Source organism: Aedes albopictus, chromosome 2 (genome assembly GCF_035046485.1).
Source record: "Aedes albopictus strain Foshan chromosome 2, AalbF5, whole genome shotgun sequence".
In the NCBI taxonomy this organism is placed as follows: Eukaryota; Metazoa; Arthropoda; class Insecta; order Diptera; family Culicidae; genus Aedes; species Aedes albopictus.
Genome location: NC_085137.1, coordinates 470,597,727 through 470,622,169, shown reverse-complemented (window position 1 = coordinate 470,622,169; position 24,443 = coordinate 470,597,727). Strand labels below are relative to the sequence as shown.

Sequence of the window (24,443 nt, the reverse complement as noted above, 5' to 3'; positions counted from 1 at the left end):
TTCGGTTGGTTATCCGAAAAAAACAACAACATTCGTGTTCATTCTAAGTTGCCATCAAGCATCTCAGTCAAGCATTTCTTCAGGATTTATTATTGATTCCTCTAGAAATTCCTCCGAAAATTCGTTCAAAAAATCTCTGAAAATTCCTGGTAGGGTCAACGTGCCTTATTCATCCTATTCGAAAACAAAGCGATTACCGCACCGATTGATTACGTAATTTTTGCTATCATTCGTGCCCACTTCTAACAAAAATACAAAAAAAGCGCTTCATTCCTTTGAATGAAAATGAAAATGAAAATAGGAGCGTTTATGCTTAAATAGTAAGGGAACAGATGTTTGGTTTGATAAGATAAAATCAAATAATTTCTTCAGAAGTTTCTCCAAGCATTCCTCCTAAGACTGTTTTGTCACTTTCTTCTAGAATTCTTCAATAATGCCTAGAAGTATCTTTTAAGTGATTAATGCAAGTTTAAGATTTCATATAAAATACCCATCGAGAATTCTTCAGGGATCACTTCAAAAATGCATACGGGATTTTTTCCAAGGATTTCTTAAATATTTTTTCAAAAAATCTTTCGAAATAACTTCAAAGATCTTGTTAGGGACCTCTGTGAAGGTTTCGGATAAAGCATTCTTTGATTAATTTATTCAATAATTTCTCCAAGAGCTCTACAGAGCATTACTTTTGGGCTTATTCCAGGGATTGCTTTAGAAATTCCACCAAGAATTTATTCAAAATTCTGAAGAAATTCCTCCCAAACTTCCTTCTGGGATAAAAAAATGTAATAATTCTTTCAAGAATTCTCACAGAAATTCCCCCAAGAACAGTGACAAATAAAAAAAAAAAAAAATTCTGATGGTATTCTTTCAAACATTTTTTGTGATTTTTTTAGGAAAGGGTTTGTGAACTTCCTTTTGTTTTTGGAAATTTCTTAGGTAATTCTCTGAGATTTTCTTCGGCCGTTCCATTGTTAATACTTGTTTTTTTTAAGGGCGGTCCCGTTCGACCGAGGAAATATCCGCCATTTCTGGTAATCTCAGTTTCTACTTCATATTATGGAACAAAAACTTATCATTGTGTATGCTCACTTGCAGTGCATATGCTGATTGTTTTTCAGCCTCTTCTGTGCGATGGAAATCGAGATTACCATCTTCAAAATCGCGAGGCATATTTTTAGGAAGAGAGGAAAGATGGGAAAATTAACACGGCGTCCCGTATCATCTAGAGTGTATCACATAGAATCTCAAAAGTAACAATAGAAGGAATTCCGTAATTCCTTATCAAATGAAATTTTCAGAGGAATTACCAAAGGAATTTTCTGAGGAATTATCGGAGGAATATTTTAAAATTGCCGTCTCACTTTACAAATTAACTGAGGATTTTTCAAAGTACCTGCCGAATGAATTTCGAAAGGAGCTTTTGAAATAATTACAAAAGTAATTGTCAGGTGCATATTAGCAATGGGACTGCCGGTGAAACTGCCTAAGAAATTTCTGCAGGGAATCTCGCAGGGGTTGCCTGAACAATTTCTAAAGCTATTGCCCAAAGAATTTCAAGAAGTAATGCCATAGATATTTTCAAAAATAAAAATCTAAATCAATTTCGAATAATATTGCCCAGAAATTTCCGAATGAGTTACCGAACCAAATTGCTGGAATAGTTTTCAAAAAAAATGTTCAAGAAAACCCCAAAAATAATCTTATAGGAATTTTAGGATCAAATCCAACAAAAATGGCTAAAAGGATTTCCAAATGATTTGCCAAAAAAAATCTCCGCCAAAGGTAATATGAAAGATTTCCACGGGGTAGCTCACAGGAAATTCGCCAAATGCATTTCCAAATTAAGTTATTCCCAAAGTAATTACCAGAGGATTTTTCAAACGAATTTTCCGTAGAAAAAAAAATATTCCGAAGAAGTTCGCAAAGCCATTGCTGAAGCATTGTCGAGAGCTGATCAAAGAAGTTTCCAAAGGAATTGCATTACAATTACTCCAAAGAACTGCCGTAGAAATTTTCGATGCAGCTTGTAACAGAGTTTCCAAAAAAATGTTCTTGATATTTTTACCAAAGGAATTGCGAACACAATAGCTGAGACCAGGGTGCAAAATGTTCATAGTCATTGACTGAAAACAGCACGAATTTGAATGATTCTGCACTGAATATTCAAAACAATCAAATTCATTTTCGCTCTCCCTCTTCACACAGTCAGTCAATTCGTTAGTCATTGAATATGAAGCCGATCGAGAAACATCTTCATAATTACCTACGTTTATGGCTACGATTCCTTCCAAAATCACTCCACAACAATCAAATGGGAAAAGATCTGTGTAAAGCACCGTTAAATGTAATCGAAACGTTAATATTTTATCAGCAATTTAACACTTTGTTATATGTTTACAAATATTCATTGACTTTCATTCAGTTGACAAACGAGTATCGAGCAGCTGAATATGAATATGCAGGCAAGTGAATGAAAATTGCCGCACGGTGAACTTCAGCTCCTCTGCTCGAAAATTTGGCGCCTTGGCTGAGACTATTTTCAAAAGAATTGTCAAAGAATTACTTTACAATTAATGAAGGATAAATTCAGAAAAATTTACTTAAGGAATTACCAAACCAGTTTCCGAAGGAAATTTTCTGAGTAACTGCCGAAGGAGTTTCCAAATAAATTTTCAAACATATTCCCCAATGAATTGCTGCACGGATTTCCAAAGTAATTACTGAAAAAAATCCAGAAGAAATTTCCAAAGAAAAATTATAATAAAAAAATGTAAGATTTCTTTCGCGAATTCTCACTGAAATTTCTCTAACAAATTTTATTGGAATTTTGTCAATTTATTCTTCAGGCCATTAAAGATTACTTAGCGATAACTCCAATTTCGTCCGGATTTTCTTCACGAAGCTTCTTAGAATTTTTTCTAAGGATTTCATCAGGCATTTATTCCAAATGAGGAACTCCAAGAATTCTTTCTTAGATATATTTAACGATTCACCAAGGGCTGAAAGTCTCTTAAATAAAGACAAATCAATCAATCAATTTAACGATTCATCTAGGAAATACTTCAAGGACTTCTTTACAAACTCCTCCAAGCTTTGCTTCGAAAGCTGTTACAGCGATTGCTTCGGGAACTCCTCCAAGTGTCTCTGAAGAAATTTCTTCAGTAATATGTATTCCCAAGAACGCCATGAAGAGTTTCTTAAATAATATTGCAACAAACAATTCCTTTGGGGCTACCCAACATGATCCCCTGAGCAAATTTCCCAGAGAAATCCTTTAGGAATTATTTCAAGATTTGTTTTTAGAAATTTCAGCAAGATTTTTTTTTTGCAATGCCACAGGTGGTTTTTCTTGAAGTCCTTTCAAGGATTTCTTACGAATTGTGAAAGCATTTCAAAGATTTACTCAGAAATTCTTTCAATAATCCCTGTATAAAATCGTCCAAAGATTCCTTAGGCATTTTTATCAATTACTTTTTTACGATTCGTTCATGAATCCTATAAGAAATTCCAGTGAAGACATAATCTTTTTCTTCAAGGATTTTTCAAGCTACGTTACAAAGATTCATTCAGGGATTTCTCAAAGTTTCCTTCAGATAATCCTACAAGGGTGAACACATTCATCCCCAAAGGATTCCTGCGCTAAATTCCCTCAGGGGGCCATAAAGAAATTCCCCCAAGGCTTCCAGCAAAAAAATCTTCACAGAAACCTATAGAAATTCTTTTGCAAATCGACATCAACAATTTTGAGAGGAATTCTTTGGGGTATATGCCATTGATTTCTTTGAAAAATAATCTAGGCATTTAATAATTAATTCTTCCAAAAATCCCTTTGCTTTCAAAATTTCTTCAGGAATCCTTTATGTAATTCCTCATAGTACTTCTGATACTTCTACTACTGCTTGATAATACTGTAGAAATCCGTCAAAAATGTAATCAAAGACATCTCCAAAATCAACCTAATGATTCTTCCCGAAGACATCCAAAAATACCAAAATTACTTCTGGTATTTTCTTGTCCTCATTAATATTAGCAGCATATCAGCTATGATGTGATACAAATATTAAAACGGCCAGGACAACTGTGCAGACTAATGGGTTTAAAGATAATTCAAAAATTTGTGGCAACCAGATTATCCACGTATGAATAACATGGTTGACACACGTTTTAGAATTGGAGGATTGATGAAACGGGGACAACCGTACCAACCGTCTCGTTATCAGGGGAATGAGGATTGGGTACAAGATCGTTGGGGGTGGTGAAGCTAAGAAGGTTAATATGCACTCCATTGGTATGCCTCCTGGGTGGAACACGGGTATTTGATCTATGTCCGGGCTCGAAAGCCTGGGCTTAAGGCGAAACTGGAAGCATTTCCTCATTTTTTTTGGTTTTTGATTTTTTATTAAGGCCGATGCAAATATTTAATTTGTTTTATGTCTCCCCCCCCCCTTCAAAAATCCCAAAATATTGAAGGGGCGAAAAAAAAACATGGCATCCCATGACTTCAATTTCAATAGAAAAAAAGTTTACAAGCAACTATTTTTCAATAGTTGAAAAATATTTTTTCAATAGTTGGTAAAATTTTCAATTTTTCAATAGTTTTTTTTGTTTGTTCCTTATTTATTTTTGTCCCCCCCTCGTACCCGATGAAAGGTCTCGGACATAAAAGATAAATAATATTTGCATCGGCCTAAATATCGAAGCAATATTTTCAAAATCGGTTTTCGTGCACATGTAGAGCATGGATCAAGGTATCTTCTGATTTTTATTTGTGGTGAAAAAAGTTTTCCATTTTTGCAGAAACCAGTTTTTTGTGAAATTATATTCAAAAATGGTTCCTGCAAAAACTAAAAGCATTTTCCACCACGAAAAAAAAAATCAGGAGATACCTTAATCCATACTCTACATGTGAACGAAAACCGATTTTGAAAATATTGCTTCGTTATTTTATAAAAAATCAAAAACCAAAAAGTGAGGAAATGGATCCAGTTTCGCCTCAAGCGCCATTACTCGCTCTCTGAAACGAAAATAAAATAGCATTACAGATCCCCCCTCATACAACCCTTACATTTTTCAAATATTTAATAAGTTAGCATAGCATAGCATAGCATAGAACAGCTATGGCAGATTATGCACGAATACGGATTCCCGGATAAACTGATACGATTGATCAAGGCGATCGATCGATGAAGAGAACTCTCTCATGTTACTTTCGCCCTTATTTAAACTCAATCTAGAAGTATTATTACTAGTATAAAACCCGATTTAATCCACCTATGGTGAACAGAACCCTTCTTACACTTATTGTAATTATTGTTGTATTATTTGTATTTAACATATTTATTTCGTGCTATTGACCAAAAGTTCTAGAAAATATTATGGATTTGGCATCTAGAGGATTGGTTTCCAAAATATCATCATGGACCATGGGTTAACTACCAGAAATGCCAGACACCTCCTAGAATCTTGTATGGAATGTTTATAAATAGCTTGCATATTCTGGAATATTGTATCTTTTGTTAACTGCCAAAAGATCTTGAATCGATTAATAAATGAATATGAAAATCACCGAGATACACCTTGTCTAATATCTCTTAATCAGTCGATTAAATTAGCTCCGAAACACATGAATTATGGTGTAGAAAAGACAAAAATGATATTTCTACTAAGTTAATCAGTTTTGGCATTAGCTAGTTATTTTGGATGTCCGGTTCTTGAATTTTTCCCACAATATATAAATTCAAAGCTTTCATTTAACATATTGTTAGTTTTCATAGAATTCCTGTTTATTTGTAATTTGTTATTTATAATTTTGTTCAAAACAATAACCTGCTATAGTATACACTTTATATGAGGTCAGCATTATTTATTGAAAAATAATTTCACATATAATGGTCAAAAATTCATACAAGATAACAAGTGAACATTTGTCCGGTAATAAAATTAAAAAAAAACCCGATTTAATCCACCTATGGTGAACAGAACCCTTCTTACACTTATTAAAATTACACTAGTTTACAAAATAAAATGAAAGTCGTGAACTTCTGTCAACGACCAAAATTTTTGGAGCACAATTTAGCGCTGATTTCGAAACCGACCTTCAAAAAATTTTAAGTAGAACAGTTTTAGAGTTTTAGCTTAATATCGTGTTTTACAACTTTTTGAAATATGGAATTTACTTAAATTCAAATATCTTGCATTTTGTTCAACCAATTTTAAATCTTTTTCCATAAATTAAAAGCTGAATATAATACCATTCGATCATCTGAATGCAGGTTTTGCGTGAGATTGATAAAATTCAAGATATTGGCAAGTTTTAGGGACGATCTCCTTAAATTTTAGCAACATTTCTAAAAATATATGAAGAAATATATTTTTTTCAATTAGAAAAAAAAAACAATTTAAAAATTCTTTTTCAACGTTTATTTGACATATCATATGTTGGCGAGTTACATTGGTGAGTTAATCGGAGCATTGATTACGGAGAATGAGATGTTTGAATTGAGCGACTTTGCTTAAAAATAGAACAAAAATCGATTTCAAATCATCAACATTGTATGGAAAGTCGAAAAAATTTCCGCTCTACTGTAATTTTTTTCCTTCGCGTTTCCGAACTCAGGGCATGATTCCACAACAAAAATGATCATCAGCTTACCGAGTTAAAAATTCTGTAAACTAGTGTTATTGTTGTATTCGAGGTTGTATTATTTGTATTTAACATATTTATTATGTGTAATTGACCAAAAGTTCTAGAAAATATTGTGGATTTGGCATCTAGTGGATTGGTTTCCAAAATAGCATCATGGATCATGGACTAAACTACCAGAAATGCCAGACACCTCCTAGAATGGAATGTTTAAAAAATAGCTTACATATTCTGGAATATTGTATATTTTGTTAACTGCCAAAATATCTTGAATCGATTAACAAATGGGTAAGAAAATCATCGAGAAACACTTTGTCTAATATCTCTTAATCAGTCGATTAAATTAGCTACGAAGTACAGTCCGGATTCGCTGGTTGGGTCACGACTGCGTCCCGATTAGCGAATCGTGTTCGTTCGTTGGGGCAACTGACAACTGATCAAAATGCTCTAGACACACGCAAGTGACGAGAAATGTATCACGAAACACTCACATACTTGCGCAAACGTTCTGTATACAGGAGCTGTGATGCGACGGCGGTCAGACGTAAAACTCGTTTTGACATCTATTTTGACATTGACAATGCTTTTTAGTTGGGTTTTGCCCCAACCAGTGAACATTCAACCATCGAGACAGCCCATCTAACGAGCTCTCAACGAACGAATCGTCACTGTACTAGCAGGTTACTGTTTTCACTTTGTATGAGGTCAGCATTGTTTATTTAAAAATAATTTCCCATAGACTGGTCAAAAACTAATGCAAGATAACAAGTGCATATAATAATAAAAAAGAATTTATTGAAATACTCTTCGTAAGATATCTCAGTAATCAAATGTCGAATCGAAATAAAATTTCAGGGCCTTTTACTAGGATATTGTAGCTTTCATTTGATGCTTAGAGAACCCAAATCGGTTGACAGACGGCTGAGATATTTATTATGGTACCCTTGGTCAAAAATCTCTCAAGAAGTTAACCTGTATTACTCCCAAGAACTCTTTGAAAGATATCTCGGTAACCAAATGTCCAATCCTAATGAAATTGTATAGGGTTCTACTAGAACGTTGTTGCTTTCATTTGGTGCCACGAGAACCGAAATCGGTTGACAGACGGCTAAGATATTTATTATGATTCACTTGGTCAAAAATTTCAAAAGGTTTAGTTATATAAATCCTAAGTACTCTTCGAAAGATATCTCTGTAACCAAATGTTCAATCGAAATAAAATTTCTGGGCGACCTACTAGGATGCTGTAGCTTTCATTTGGTGCCAAGAGAACCCAAATCGATTGACAAACGGCCAAAATATTTATTATGATACACTTGGTCAAAAATCTTAAAAAGTTTAGATGTATGACTCATAAGTACTCTTCGAGAGATATCTCGGTAACCGAACGTCCAATCGAAAAAAAATTCAATAGCGTTCTACTAGGATGTAGTAGCTTTCATTTGCTTCCAAGAGAACTCAAATCGGTTGAAAGACGGCTGAGAAACGTGCGTGACTTTTTTTTGTAACGCACATACACACACACACATACACACATACACACATACACACACACACACATACAGACATTTGCTCAGTTCGTCGAGCTGAGTTCATTGGTATATGAGACTCGGCCCTCCGGGCCTCGGATCGAAAGTCGGTTTTTCGAGCGATATTTATACCCTTCTTATGGGTGTAAGAAGGGTAAAAAACATTTATTGAAATACTCTTCGTAAGATATCTCAGTAATGAAATGTCGAATCGAAATAAAATTTCAGGGCCTTTTACAAGGACATTGCAGCTTTCATTTGGTGCTAAGAGAACCCAAATTAGTTGACAGACGGCTGAGATATTTATTATGGTACCCTTGGTCAAAAATCTCTCTAAAAGTTAACATGTATTACTCCCAAGTACTCTTTGAAACATATCTTGGTAACCAAATGTCCAATCCTAATGAAATTGTATAGGGTTTTACTAGAATGTTGTAGCTTTCATTTGGTGCCCGAAGAACCGAAATCGGTTTACAGACGGCTGAGATATTAATTATGATACACTTGGTCAAAAATCTCAAAAAGATTAGTTTTATAAATCCTAAGTACTCTTCGAAAGATATCTCTGTAACCAAATGTCCAATCGAAATAAAATTTCTGGGCGATCTACTAGGATGCAGTGGCTTTCATTTGGTGCCAAGAGAACTCAAATCGGTTGACAAACAGCAGGGATATTTATTATGATACACTTGGTCAAAAATCTTAAAAAGTTTAGATGTATGACTCATAAGTACTCTCCGAGAGATATCTCGGTAACCAAACGTCCCATCGAAAAAAAATTCAATAGCGTTCTACTAGGATGTAGTAGCTTTCATTTGCTTCCAAGAGAACTCAAATCGGTTGACAGACGGCTGAGAAACGTGCGTGACTTTTTTTTGTAACGCACATACACACACACACACACATACACACATACACACACACACACACATACAGACATTTGCTCAGTTCGTCGAGCTGAGTTCATTGGTATATGAGACTCGGCCCTCCGGGCCTCGGATCGAAAGTCGGTTTTTCGAGCGATATTTATACCCTTCTTATGGGTGTAAGAAGGGTAAAAAGGAAAGATCAAACCTCAATGATGACCTATGTCACCCAAGTGCTGGTTTCCGTTGCAGACTTCTTCACTAAAACTCGCTGTCCCGACTTCAGGTACAATTGGAGCACATGACAGTCGTTCGGCGGGGATCACCGTCGAATTTGGTGTAGCGGTGCGGTGTGGTCTTCTCCTGGCTGGACCGTCGAAAATCACTCGATAGGGGGTTCCGGCCAGATGACGATTTTTGTTGCGGCACGCTTACACTTTATCCAGGACTAAAATTTCTTCCGGAATTAGCAACCGTAGACACTAAAACTTTAAAACGGTTTTCAAGTATTTTGTGAGTTTTGTGAGTTTAACTTAAATCACAAAAAGGCATAAAATTTACGGATCGTAAAAAAAACACGTCCGCTTCCTGGCACAGCACACTTTGATCTCTATGTGGTGGTGACTTCCAGTTTATGAATGAAACTCCAGATGATTCTTCGAGAATTCCCTTAAAAATTCCTCTAAAACTTCCTGCAAGCATTTCTACATTTTTTTTATAAAATCTCACAAGGATCCATTTAGGAGCCATACATAATCAAGCATGAACTCAGAAATTCATCAGCGATATTTTCCATGAGGAACTCCTGCAAGAATCCTTCATGGAGAAGTCTAAAAGAATCCTTGAAGAAATTCCTTAAGGTTCATCTGAAGAATTTTGTGAAGGACTTCATGATATAATCCTTGAAGGACTTTATGAAGGGATTCAAAGAGGTAGGAAGGAGTTCGTAAAAAAATAATCCTTGAAGGAATTTTTGAAGGATTCTTTAGAAGAATTCCTGAACAAGTTACTGAAGCAATATGTATACGAAAAAAGTTCTGAAGTAAATCTTAGAGGAATTTATGTAGAAGTCCTTGAAGTTACTGTTAGATAAATCGTAATACATATTCCCGAAGGTAAGGTTTACCTTGCCCGAAGGAATTCTCGCAGAAACCCTTCAAGGAATACTTGGAAAGAAATACTTGATGAAATCGTTAAATACGTTGATTGCACTTAATTTTCATACGAAAGCAAATAAAACGGCAAACTATTTTTAATACGGTTTTGACCTGACTTGTGTTCAGATCTTAATTTTTTATGAATGCGGCCCCTGAATTTCAGCTGCTACCTCAAGCTAAGTCAACAACAATGTTTCGTCCTGTTATTAGAATATCAGGGACATTTTCACAATGCTCATGAATTTTACTTCCATATCAATACTGAATTTCGTAAAACTCAATTTTAATTCTAACACATTTTTCTTGTAATTTTGGGGCCATCTGTGTGCCCCATTCCAAAAAACTCTTGATAATTGCGAAGCGGCCCCACACCTATCAGCAGTTCTGCGAAGTGTTGAACTTATAGGAATCTTTCGCTAAGAACTTTATTCAAACTTGTGTTAAAAACCTTCCTTGATTCGGAGGCCCCCTAAAATCAGGGGCCCGGTGCGGACCGCACCCATCGCACCCCCCTTGCTACGCCACTGCCTCGTAGGAAGTAGACACAAACTCCTGGATCGCTACCCGGTTGCCGTTACCGGCGGGTACTTGGTATGGGTCCATTATGATGGCGATATCCGTTCCCCACTCAGCAGCTGTTTATTGCGTCACACTGACTGGTTCAAGTTCAGCTGTGTTAAATGTACTGTGACTTGTCTGCTGTGATCCTTCTGAAGGTCGGGCACCTTGGACCTCCCGTTGGTGCTTGTTGTTCGCGGATTTCCCGGAGCAAATCCAGCACGTGGACACCTGGTGGCTCGTGTATGGTCCGTTGTCATACGACTACCCAGGACTACCCATACGCCAAGGACCTCATCCGCCAAACATTTGTAGGTGGCCCTTGCGCATTTTGTCGCGTTCTAGCTCGAGCATCATTTCGCTTGTACGAGTTCGTTTAATACTGCGTTAGGTATCTTCATCGCCTTCATTTCCGAGTACTTAAACGCTTCCGTCTGGATATGACGTACGCGTTGTCCATCTTGCACTTCGCACCTCCTTCCTACGTTTCCTTAGGCCTGCTGTCTCTGTGCTTATGGTTCTCTGACTTTTTCTTCCTCTTTTAATGGTCACAACAGGTTACAACCCCCTGTTCTTTATAATCCAGAACGGCATGTCCTTTTCAGGCCCGGCCTTCCTAGTTTTCCGGGACGCCTGGCTGACTTATCGGCATTACTGCCCTTTACTTTTGGGGTTAAACCTCCTAGCCTTGTGAGCGTCTCCATGTAATTTCTCACCTGACGGCTGCTTCACACGCTTCTGCGATTGCTTGTGGTAAGCAATCACGTTCGGCGTACTCTTAGGACTATCCGCGAAAGCGAAGGCGTCTCCGTCTGGGTAGACTTCGGCACCTACAACTTCACGGGCTCTGCCACTGCCGCAGTTGCCATGAGTTTATCATGGTCCTGTTTAGTCACCGTCGTTGACTTACGACCCAGTCAACCAGTGGTCGTATAAGATGTTCAATAAGATATTAAAGTGGAGCCAATATGCGTACATTTTACATGCGCCTAAATGGAGGCATGCACACATATGGCTTCCACTTCATCATCTTATGCAACATTTTATACGATTACTGGGTTTTCTGGGGAAGTCTTAGCAGATCCCAGTTAAGGTCCTTACTGATGCTAGACTTCGAGGACGCATAGTCGATGATGGAATCAAGCTGCTTCGCAGAAAACCTCCTTCAAAACCATTTGGAGCCGGACAACATAGAAGCGGCTTATAAATTCACACGTTCAGTAAAACAGAATACTGTCTTCGGCAATGTGATTGCTAATTGAGTCCTTTATGAAGGAAAAAGGGGAATATTTGTATTTGAAACTTAACTGACAACCTAGAACATCCTGAACACCATAAAGTTTAGAGAACTAAAAGCTGACTTTGGATATGAGTCACATTCATATGTATTCATTTAAACTTCGTCAAGAATATAAAATGGTGTTTCATATTCTGGGATGTTCTGGGTGTTTCAAACAGTCCTGTGGTAAAGTCCTTCAAATCTACAAGAATAACTTATGTTTTCACCATAAATAATAGTATTGCATACTCTAATTGAAATCTACAATGTCTTCTATAGACACTATAGAGATATTCCAGTTCCGCCAAACTACCTTGGAGCTCAGAGCTTCAGATCTACGCTCGTGACAATAGCCATATCTGATATACTGAGTAACATTGCATAACCAACCGGGGTTACTGGACAAATCTGAAGTCTACTTGATATTATTATAAACCTTTGGGGCATTCAGGGTCGTCTAAACTTTCGCTATAAATAATAGCATTGCATAATCTGCTGGGATCCGTGAAGCTATTGAAATCTCAAATGTCATTCAGAGCCACTACAGGGATATTCTATGCCAGCCAAACTGCCTTGGAGTTCAGATCTTCAGGTCTACACTCGTAACTGAACCCATGAGTCATCCCAAGATATTTCTTATTCTTCTTCTTCTTCTTCTTCTTTATGGCACTACGTCCACACTGGGATTTGGCCTGTCTCGCTTCAACTTAGTGTTATTTGCGCACTTCCACAGTTATAATTGAAGGGCCTTCTTTGCCTGCCATTGCATGAATTTGTATATTGTGAGGCAAGCACTATGATACGCTATGCCCAGGGAGTCGAGAAAATTTTCCCGACCGGAACGGTAATCGAACCCGCCGTCTCCGGATTGGCGATCCATAGCCTTAACCGCTAGGCTAACTGGAGACCCTCATCCCAAGATAGTTTTGAGTTATTCCAGATCCACTAAACTACTTCGTAGACCATAGCTTCGGGTCTCCACTTGTGATGATAGCTTTTGCCACTACCTTAAGTAGTTTACATAATGTACTGTATTTAGCTAAGTATTGTGGATTTACCGGCTACTTGTATTCTACCGGTCGCTTCAGTATGGCCTCCAAAGTAGCCGTTTTATAAAAAGAGTAACTTAAAAATGATTTTAAACATTTTGATTGTATGCGCTATTCCTAGCTACTCAGCGACATTCATTTTTTAATAATCAAGTTGATTTTTATATGAAAACGGCTACTTTGTAACGGCTACTTAAGTAACCGGTGGAATACCAGTAGCCGGTAAATTTACAATAGTTCGAGGAACAATGAGCGTTATTAAATATTTTTGGGATATTATAGGCCATTACTGTTATAGAGCTTAGTTTATGAAAACAACCACTATAACATGAGGTGATTTCGTTTTAGATAGTAACGTTACACAACCAAATAGGATCAATCGATGAACCACGTAACTCTCCTCAAGGGTAACTTCATGATAGTTTTGTGATAATTTAGGTCATCCAATCTTTCATGGACTACGCAACTTTATATCTACATGTGTAATGCTAGCCTGCTAAACTACATAATGATACATAAAGAACCATATTTACTAAAACTCTTCAAAGACTAGTAGGCATTGTTCTGTGCTTGGCTGGTCATAGTCTCTGATTGTATTCTGTGAGCTCTAGTAAGTATAATAAATTATACAACATAACTTCATATAACCAAAACAGAAACTTCAATTGCTGTAGATGCTAGATTTTAAACATCATAATAATTTGGATGACCCCAGCTGATCTTATGATGTCCATTGAATATTTAGGAGATTTGCTGGACATGACAGATTACATATCATAGCTTTGTATAATAAAAAAAAACTGTTACCTGTAGACTTTGGCATCTAAACTCAAGAACAGTTTGGATGACCTAGGATATCCAGAAAAAAAACTATTCTGCACCATATTCTACCCTTTTTATACTGTTGAGCACTAACTCCACTGAAATACGTATGAAAAACTCTATAATATCGCTTGGGAAAAATACTGCTTCAAAGGGTTAAAGAGAGCCCAACTCTATTCTTATTTAAGGCCATCAACCACACTCCATCCATGACCTTTCCCGACAAGCTAGCCGGGATGCAAATGGGGTTCTTTACACTGGAATTTCGTGCTCAGTTGTCTACTCCTGTTTTCGCTATCTTTGAAGGAGACCTAGCTATAACATTTCTTGAACTGCTATGAACGCTACTACTTTTGATTATTGATTAGTAAAGTGCTCGAGCGTTAAGTTAATATTTTGGTCCCACGAGTAGCACGGGGAAAGAGGTCCATCTTGCCATAGCCATGATTAGGAATAAATTCCTATGACGGGTGCCCAGGCGCTAGATCGAGCATCTTTTTTATTCCCTCGATCACTCCTTACTTGGCACGGGTTGCCTGAAACCAAAGATTTTTAATTTATAATATTTGCTGACACCTTTAATTGGGGTTACCCTAGTTGGTGGACTCTTACCACTGGAACATGCCATTCGTAGGTGTTTACGTGCAGGTTTGAAGGTAAATAAGTAATCTATAGGTCACGGAAACAGTTAGCCTCCGACGACAATTGCTGCCAATGTCTGTCATTGGCGAGGCAATGCATCATCAATTTCATCCCTTTTTCGTACATTGATCAGCGTTCTGACTTGACAGACATTAGCTACCTAAAAACAACATATCAACGGGAGTTATACAATTATGATGACGCTAGTACTAAGCAGATATTCGCGTTGATTTGGTGGTTATGGAGTAGCACCTGCAGGAGGTCAATCAAGTTCAAGCAAGCTCAACCTGTAGCTCAAATGTCGAATATTTAAATAACAGCTTGAGCACTTAGCGACAAACACACTGTGATATCACGCTGAAAAAAAAACTGTTGATGCCAGGTTACGAGCAACAGCCTCTGACGCAAAACGCAAGATCAGCTGTTAGTGGACAGGCTGCGTGCGGTCGACTTCAGCGAATTTTAAGTGTAAAACCGCGCACCAATCAGTAAATTAAACGATGGAACTGAACGCACCGGAAAGGAACCCCCCAAAACCGTTGATATTACGAAATCAGATCGCTTGGCGTGGCGTGCGCGCTCGCACACACTCAATCACAAACGATCGCCACGCCGCGCGCTTGACGATCCGGTCGGTGTGGTGGATCGTCTCTGCTGCGTAAATTAATTTGGCTCAAGTGCAAACGCGGTTGCACCACCCAGGCCGCAGCAGCAGCAGCAGTACCGTTCCAAGGAAGCCCGGACCACTGACTGAGCCGTTTAATTGAAAACATCATTTAACAAATAAATATTCATTACGAAGCGGGCCCGGAGTCTCCAATAAGTAGTGCGAGCGCCGCCGAAAAACAGCCCAGAAGTGTTCGATTCCCTCGAAAAGCCCAATTCAGCGAGTTTCTTGTTCGGGGCCGAACTGTTCAGATCGACTTTTTGCACCCCATCATACCCATAGTGTTCGATTTTGCCGGGCCAAGAAAAAGAAACATCTTCAAAGCTGTTGTGTGTGCAACCCAATTTCAGCCACTTGGTTTGTGGCCATTACTGGTCCTAGGTATTTGTTTTGGTTAGCTTTGATGAGTTTATCTTTCTTGCAACGGTCTCTCGAGTCGGAAAATCCCACCTGGAAACTGGCCTTTGCTGGTGGCACTGGCGCTGTTGAAGGCTTGTGCAATATGTGCAAGTATGTAGAACATTTTTTTCAAAGATTTTCATGTGAGGGCACACTATGGGCGGTTTTGAATAAATCTGAAGTTTTTTCGACTAGGGAAGACGTTCCATTTTAGCACGATGGTGCAATTTGAACCATGCTCAAAACTTTTAGAACAATAGCAAAAATTAGGAAAGGATATGTTGCACAAGAAGTTACATCTATGTAAAATCATTCTGACTGCCCTGAACTGTAGTATGAATGTTAGACACTATAACTATGTAGTATAACACAGTAACTTTCGAACGCTGAACAGAATCCGGTTCTTCAGAGTTGCCCTCCGTCAGACCCTCAAAACTGTAATGGTTTGTATGATGAGAAGGTCAATTCTCCGTTTCTGCAAAGAAATGGCGCAAAAATCGTGGGTATTATGATTCCTTGCCTAATTTGATGCTGTTTGAGCAAAACTTTGGATAACTAGGGTCTTGTACCATTTGGGCAGGTGTACCTATTTTGGGCACTTGCCGCTATATCTAAGTCAATTTCAAAGCGATTCATTTGAAATTTTGTCCAGAGTTAGGCACGTGCAGTATCTAGCTATGTATAAAAATTCAAATCAATCGGTTTGAAATTGACTTAGTTACAGCGACAAGTGCCCAAAGTAGGTACACCTACCTTAATGGTACAATACCCTATGTTGTTTATTTCTAAATGGAGAAAAAACAACACTGTTGCCCAAAGTTTTGCTCAAACAGCATCAAATTAGGCAAGGAATCATAATACCCACGCTTTTTGTAACATTTCTTTGCAGAAACGGAGAATTGACCTTCTCACCATACTAAAATTCAGCTCATTACTACAAATCTAGTACTTCATCGATCTGTCCTATTTATAATTCATTATTAGTAGGGACAATGGAAATTCGCGATTTCGCGGAAGCCGCGAAATCCGCGACATTGGACAATGGTCGCGAAATTTAAGAAATCCCGCGAAATGACGCGAAATCTGAGAAAATTTGGAAAATAACCTAAAAATTCTGGCAATTTTAAATATTTAAACATAAATTTGTTGATAACTCTTAACAGTGTAACGTAATTTACGGTTTAGAATCTGGAAAAATAAAAGTTCTACATCTACTTCTTTTTTGATTTTTCATGAAATTTGTTACTGTTTCTGTAAATTTATGATTACACCTCATATAGTGTGAATGATTCATTTAGCATTCAAAATTGTGATTTTCTTCAACGATAAGGTCAAATATATGGTGCCGCGAAATCACCGCGAAATTCGCAATGCGGGCCCGCGAAATTTGAGAAATTTTGGCGCGAATTTCCATTGTCCCTAATTATTAGTAACGATATCACATAAATTATTGGGGACTACGAATGTGACGATTTTGTTTGCGGTTTTCTGTGAGAAAGTGAAGGAGGGAAGATTGTTAGAAAGTGTAGGAGAGAAATCATCAACCTTCGTAGTCGGAACAAAGTTCGTAATGACAAGATGGGGTAGGATGGCCCAACTCATAAAATCATCCCTGAATGTGATTTGCCAATTGTGAATGGTGTCAAGATATGTTTGCATAAAACATCCTTCTAGAAGCCAGGCAGGCAAACGGATGATCTTTTGATTTTTTATTTATTCTTCAATCACTTAACCTAATTTACAGCTCTTTTTGGCCACTAGGGCACTGCGTGGGCGATTCCAATTGGTGGAAGCTGTACTTACAACTTTTTACAGCGCCTAAATGTTTTCTATTCTAATTCTACTGTATCGAACTGGTTGCCGTTGCGCTACCTTCTCTTTATATCCTATCATGGTAGAATGATAAGCTGTTGGTTGTTCCTTTTTCCAGTCCGATTGGGGGTCCATTATGAGTTGCCGTTCGTCGATGTCCCAAGTATCCGGGTCCATTTGAGCTATGGGCTCAGAAGAGAGTCAGTGTCAGCTGTTCTCAGGGGGAAAGAGCAACTGACGAAAATGCCGGGGCTGGGATCGAACCCATGACCATCTGCTTATGAAGCAAACGTGTGACCAATTGCGTCACGGGCCTCGGCAATCTTTCGATTTCCCAATAAAAATTGGCAACTCCCAGTTTTTCTTGCTTGCAATTAAGGTTTACTGATAATTTTATTAGCAGCCAAGTGTTTCCAAGGAGATTAAGAAACATATGGAGGCGCATGGTTATTGATACCTACGCTATCCATGTTGGGGGTCATTCAAATATGACGACCATCATTTAGATGGGTAAAAGTGTGATACTCCATGTATTGAGTATACGAAAAAGCGGGACAGAAGGGGTCTGAAAAGCATGGACATAATTTTTGAATGTTTTCATAAACAGGCATCCTATCCCATGGCAGATCCCTTTTTGCACCACTTCTTTTTTACGAATCAATTTTTTTAATGGGTAAAAATCTATGAAAATACATGACTTTCGTGAATGGTTCTGCTGAAGTATCAAGCAAATATTGTTTATTTGCTGTTACCACTTTGAATGCCTAAAAATAAGGCTATTTATCATTGAAAACGATGAAAGTTTGAAAAATGGCATCATACCCCACTTTCCCCTTCACTTTCAGTTTCGTCCGGACATCAACCATAAGTACGGGTACTAATGAATACATGTCAATATCGTCAATTTTCAAATATTTTCAATTGGAAACACTCAGCTCTTCAGGCTGTGTAGAATATTTCCGAGGTACAGCGTATTAAAGATTAATAGCTCAAAATTGCTTACACAAAATCAAGAGCAATACAGAACCATACTGGAAAACTTGTAATTAAAATAGTGTTGCTAATTGACAGATTGATGTATGAAGTTGTAAAAAAAAACTCGCGTTTTGGTGTCCAGAGGTAACATAAAATATCATGAACATCCCTAGCTACGATCGATAGCAGATCTCGATGAACAAGCGCTCCAGTGCCCTTGCCATGCCTCCAAGAGGGTTGGGGTGTTCGGTAAAGTTATCTAGATTTTTTGGTACTACACTTTTACGACACACTGGTGTTCTCGAAATGCATCATAGAGTGTGGAAGTCTTAGACAAAGTGCTTCATTCCTCTTCGTACTACATTCTTACGTCTTCGGTTCTGGTCTAGATCTGCTTTAACTGATCTAGATCTAGTTGTATCTTTCGATATGGTTATCTAGTGTTCTGGAAATGCATCTTGGACGGTTGGAGATTTTGAAGAAGTGCCTTGGATTGTTTTATGCTACATTTGGAAGCCTTTGATTTTGATCTAGTTTGGCTGTAATTGAACTAGATTTTTTTCTTCTTGTATGTGTGCCCAGGGAACTGCTGTGCCGTTCCCAAGAAACACGGAAGTTCTATCAGAAGCTCAACGCATCCCGCAACGGCTTCGTGCCGCGAGCCGATATATGCAGGGATAAAGACGGAGGCCTCTTGACGGACGGACGTGAGGTGATCGAAAGGTGGAAGCAGCACTTCGATCAGCACCTGAACGGCGTGGAGAACGTAGGCACGGGAGCCCACGGCAACGGAAGAAACGACGACGCCAGTGCAGCGGAGGACGGAAATGAACCAACTCCCACGCTGAGGGAAGTTAAGGATGCCATTCACCAGCTCAAAACCAACAAAGCAGCTGGTAAGGATGGTATCGCAGCTGAACTCTTCAAGATGGGCCCAGAAAAGTTGGCCACCTGTCTGCATCGGCTCATAGTCAGGATCTGGGAAACCGAACAGCTACCGGAGGAGTGGAAGGAAGGGGTAATCTGCCCCATTCACAAGAAAGGCGACCATTTGGAATGTGAGAACTTCAGGGCGATCACTATTTTGAATGCTGCCTACAAAGTGCTATCCCAGATCATCTTCCGTCGTCTGTCACCTAAAACAAATGAGTTCGTGGGAAGTTATCAAGCCGGCTTCATCGACGGCCGGTCGACAACGGACCAGATCTTTACCGTACGGCAAATCCTCCAGAAATGCCGTGAATACCAGGTCCCAACGCATCACCTGTTCATCGACTTCAAAGCGGCATACGACAGTATCGACCGCGCAGAGCTATGGAGAATCATGGACAAAAACGGCTTTCCTGGGAAGCTGACTAGACTGATTAAAAGTTAATTCGTATCTCGCCGGGGACTGCGACAAGGTGACGGACTCTCATGTCTACTCTTCAACATCGCTCTGGAAGGTGTGATGCGACGAGCCGGGCTCAACAGCCGGGGAACGATTTTCACAAAATCCGGTCAATTTGTGTGCTTTGCGGACGACATGGACTGTATGGCCAGAACATTTGGAACGGTGGCAGAGCTGTACACCCGCCTGAAACGCGAAGCAGCAAAGGTCGGACTGGTGGTGAATGCCTCAAAAACAAAGTACATGCTGGTAGGCGGAACCGAAAACGACCGGATTTGTCTGGGTAGTAATGTTACGATAGACGGGGATACTTTCGAGGTGGTGGAGGAATTCGTCTACCTCGGATCCTTACTGACGGCTGACAACAACGTGAGCCGTGAAATTCGGAGGCGCATCATCAGCGGAAGTCGGGCCTACTACGGGCTCCAGAAGAAACTGCGGTCGAAAAAGATTCACCCACGCACCAAATGCACCATGTACAAAACGCTAATAAGACCGGTGATCCTCTACGGGCACGAGACATGGACCATGCTCGAGGAGGACCTACAAGCACTCGGAGTTTTCGAGCGACGCGTGCTAAGAACGATCTTCGGCGGTGTGCAGGAGAACGGCGTGTGGCGGAGAAGGATGAACCACGAGCTCGCTGCACTTTACGGCGAACCCAGCATCCAGAAGGTGGCCAAAGCCGGAAGGATACGGTGGGCAGGGCATGTTGCAAGAATGCCGGACAACAACCCTGCAAAGCTGGTGTTTGCAACTGATCCGGTTGGCACAAGAAGGCGTGGAGCGCAGAGAGCACGATGGGCGGACCAGGTGGAGCGTGACTTGGCGAGCATCGGGCGCGACCGAGGATGGAGAGCGGCAGCCACGAACCGTGTATTATGGAGAAATATTGTTGATTCAGTTTTATCTTGAATTTGATGTAATACTAAATAAATGAAATGAATGTGTGCCCAGTGACAGACAGCTCTTGTTCTTACGATATAACATTCCAGAGCTCTAGATACGCATCTTGGAGGATGGCAGTCCTCGGTAAAATGCTTCGGATTAGTTGTTACTACATTCTTACCTCTTTTGTTTTGAACTAGATCTGATTTTGACCAGGTTCTTAGTGTTAGTTAGACCAGGTGTTCGTTCGACAGCCGTACTAGGCACCGTGTAATCCACAGCATCGCCACAGTTGTCTCGAGAAGGAGTATTTGTTAGTAGGGTAGGCCTCGACTCCCTGGGCATAGTGTATCACTGTACTTGCTCACAATATACAAATTAATACAATGGTAGGCAAAGAATGGAAAGCTAATCGGGACGCAATCGTGACCCAACCAGCGAATCCAGGTGTACTTGTACCTGAAAATCGTCCGTCACTTGAAAATTGTCGAGCAATTCGAGAAAACCGACTGACTCAGGAAACTAGTAGTGCGCTACTGATTCCGCATTTCACACTCGTGTCCCCATCACCCTACCGAGAAAACCGACTGAGCCACGAAACTAGTCGCGCGCTTCTGATTCCACTCTCGCGTCCCCATCACACAACCGAGAAAACCGACTGACGCACGAACCGAGAAGAGTGATTCTCAGAAACTTTTGCAACTAGCCGTCTAGTGGCAGAAACTCGAACCAAATGAAAACCTTTGACCTACCAAACTACTTTGCTGAAGCCAGCTTCTATTTAAGCAGTAAGGATTATCCTAAAATTAATCATAGGTCTCTCATCTGTTAGTTCTTACTTAGGATCCTGATTACTTAGAGTTAACTTTGCCGAAGATACCAAAACTCTAAGTAATCAGGATCCTAAAATATATGGGATGGAAATTTTGATAAAAGGGATTTCAAGGGCTTTTTAATGGGCTTATAAGGTTTGTGGGGCGTTTCGAAGCATTTCAGGGGTGATTAAGGGTTGTTTCAAGGGTTTTTTTTTCAGGAAGGGTGTCAGGAGTTTAAGGGCGTCCAGGGTTATTTCAACGGAATTATGGAGATTACAGGAGCGTTTCGACCCCCTAAAGCGCCCCTGAGTCTCCCTGAAGCGCCCCCGGAACCCGCTTGAAACACCTGAAATGCCCATGATACCTTATCAGACCCCCTGCAATCCCCTGAAACGCCCCTGAGACTGTGATTGCTAACAAGACTGACTCTGAGACCTCCAAGTACATCCAAATACTCTCTGAAACAACCATGACGACTCCAGGCACTACCCTGAATCCCTTTTGATGAACCTGAAACCCCCCCCCCCCCCCCCGCCCCCCTGAAGCCCCCTGAAACGTCTGAAGCGCCCCAGAGACCACCTGGAGCTCCGTTGAAACCTCCTTTGACCCCTGAAACACTATTATTGCTAGTTGAAGACTAATACTACAGTCGACTCTCTACTCTACATCTCGATATTGAAGGGACCATCGAGATAGGGAGAGATCGAAATGCAGAACCAAGTTGTAATGCACACTAGATTGAAAAGGCCTCCATAACTAGGACAAACCAACAACAAACAGTTGTCACTTCGCATTCCCAGAATGTTTGCACCCACGAAACGAGATCTACCAACCTGCAAATGTGGGCATATCGAGATAGGGGTTATCGACATATAGAGAGGTAAAATGTATGTAGGTTTAACGGACCGACCAAACCATCGAGAGAGGGAGAGATATGGAGATGTAGAACATCGACATGTGGAGAGTCGACTGTAATACCCTAAAACGCCTCTGAGACCACTTGAAATGTCCCTGAGCCCTCTGGAACTCCTTGAGACCCTCTGAGCCACTCTGAGACTCCTTGAAACGTCGCTGAGGTCTCCTGGTACAACTGAGACCCCCTTGAAACGCCCCTGAGTTCTCATGGTGATCCCTGAAACACCCCTAGTACTCCTGGAAACTCATTGAAACACCTCTGGCCCCCTTAAGGGTCCCTGTGACCTCCAGTTATCCTTCTGAAAGTCCCTTGGACCCCTCCCAAGCAACACACATGGTTACAGAACAGTGACGGCAGCGTAAGCAAGGGTTGCACAGAACTCACTGTGACTTACTGCGCAACCCTTACATACGCTGCCGTCACTGTTTTGTAACCATGTGTGTTATTTAAGCTTGAGACGTCCCTGAGACACCCCTGAGACCTCTTGGTACCCCATGAGCCCGCTGAAGCCACCTTGACACCCTCTTGAAACGCCTCTGAGATCTCCGGATATCCCCTGAAAGTCCCAATTGAGAAAAAAGTCGATGTGATTTGACACTTGGATATTTGCCTATAAGTATGAGTTGATTTTCTTGGGTGTCCCCTGAAGCGCATCTGAAAGCCCCTGGAGCGCCATGAAAACCTTGAAATGCCTGACTTTTACTTAAACTCCCCTGAGTGTTCCTGGTACCATCTGAAATACCTTTGAGATATCCTGGAACAATCCTCGCACCCCTTGTGACCCGCTATAACGCCCATACCTTTTCTATCCCCTGTACTTATACGCCCCCTGGCTGCCGTTTCCATAGCTCATTGTTGTATCCTTCCAGATTTGGAAGGTTTCTAAATGCTGAAGTGCAACCAAGAACTTTTTTGACCTTATTATTTTGCAGCTTAAAGTAAGAACTACTTTTACTGATGATGTGCCTTCGTATGGCATACTTATGCTGACTCGGTCCAGTTTCATTGCTGTAATTTTTCTTCTGAATTCGATATGCAATACAGATATTATTTTCTCATATAAAACATTCTTCAATTATTGAAGCCCATACTTGAATTATCAATTTTTTCTTCTTTCCATTTCAGGTTGGTATCCACGTGTAAACATTGAACATTGTCCATAATATGTGGAGTAAGTTTAATTCAAAACATCTTCGAGCAAAATTGTACAACCTAATCGATTGGGCTTCAGCGAGGAGCATCTCTCGCATTTTGTCTACCACTTCCTGAGCATTATTCCAATCCACCGAAAAAGCCGGTCGATGTTGCTTGTAAGGTTTGTACATGCATAACTATAGCCACCATAACAACATAACTTTAGCTCTGCTGACTACCAACAACAACATTGATGGCACAACCGCGGCCGGCGAGAGCGATCCGCGGAGAGTCGCGGATTTCCACGGAGAACGTGGAAGTTCATGCGCTCGCTCGCTCTTTTCGGATGAACTGCGGCGCGCTTCTCCGCGGGAAAGATTCCGCCAGAGTCGCTGTCGTCGCGCTCTGTAGAGCCACATGCTTCCCATACTGACTGAACTGAGAATCACGTCGAGCAGAGACGTTCAGTTCGATTCGTTAACTCGGTCCGGTCGGTTCTCAGTCTCTTCCCAAAGCGCAGTTGTCGGTGTACACGGTTACATTGCGGAGCATATCATATCCCGGTTTGCAGTGTTGGAATATACGGGTATCACCGCAATACACCCATATAGCCTATAGCGCACAGCCCTATAGGACATCCTTCGTCGGTGTGTGGTGACTAAAAGGCGCGTCCGAATCGTCTTCGTCCTTCGTCCTGCGTGTGTCTATGTGTGAGTGTTTGTGCAAAATAAGGAATAAGGGTCACCACCCACAAGTTTGCTGGTCGTGAGGCGTAGATTGGCGTAAAACGTACGAGTTTTTTTTTTCACTTACAGTAGAATAATTACAGTTATCCTGTGTCGGTGAAGAAGCGAAGACATCTCAAGTGAATATAATTTCCTTCGTACTAATCTCAAATTAAA

The 24,443-nt window shown here is 40.1% G+C and overlaps 1 protein-coding gene across 14 annotated transcripts in view; it reads left to right on the top strand.

Moving 5' to 3' along the window:
* Window positions 1-24,443, top strand: part of LOC109406447 (coronin-1C) — a 242,486-nt gene that overhangs the window by 168,422 nt on the left and 49,621 nt on the right. For 2 of the 14 annotated variants that reach the window (XM_062854037.1, XM_062854032.1), the window contains exon 1: window positions 23,998-24,330. The exons of 5 other annotated variants lie outside the window; for them this stretch is intronic. The gene's annotated coding sequence lies outside the window, so the exon portion shown is untranslated. Of the gene's footprint in view, window positions 1-23,996; window positions 24,407-24,443 lie in introns of those variants that run through there. 7 more of the 14 variants (XM_062854035.1, XM_062854039.1, XM_029870875.2 and 4 more) reach the window with 7 other exon arrangements.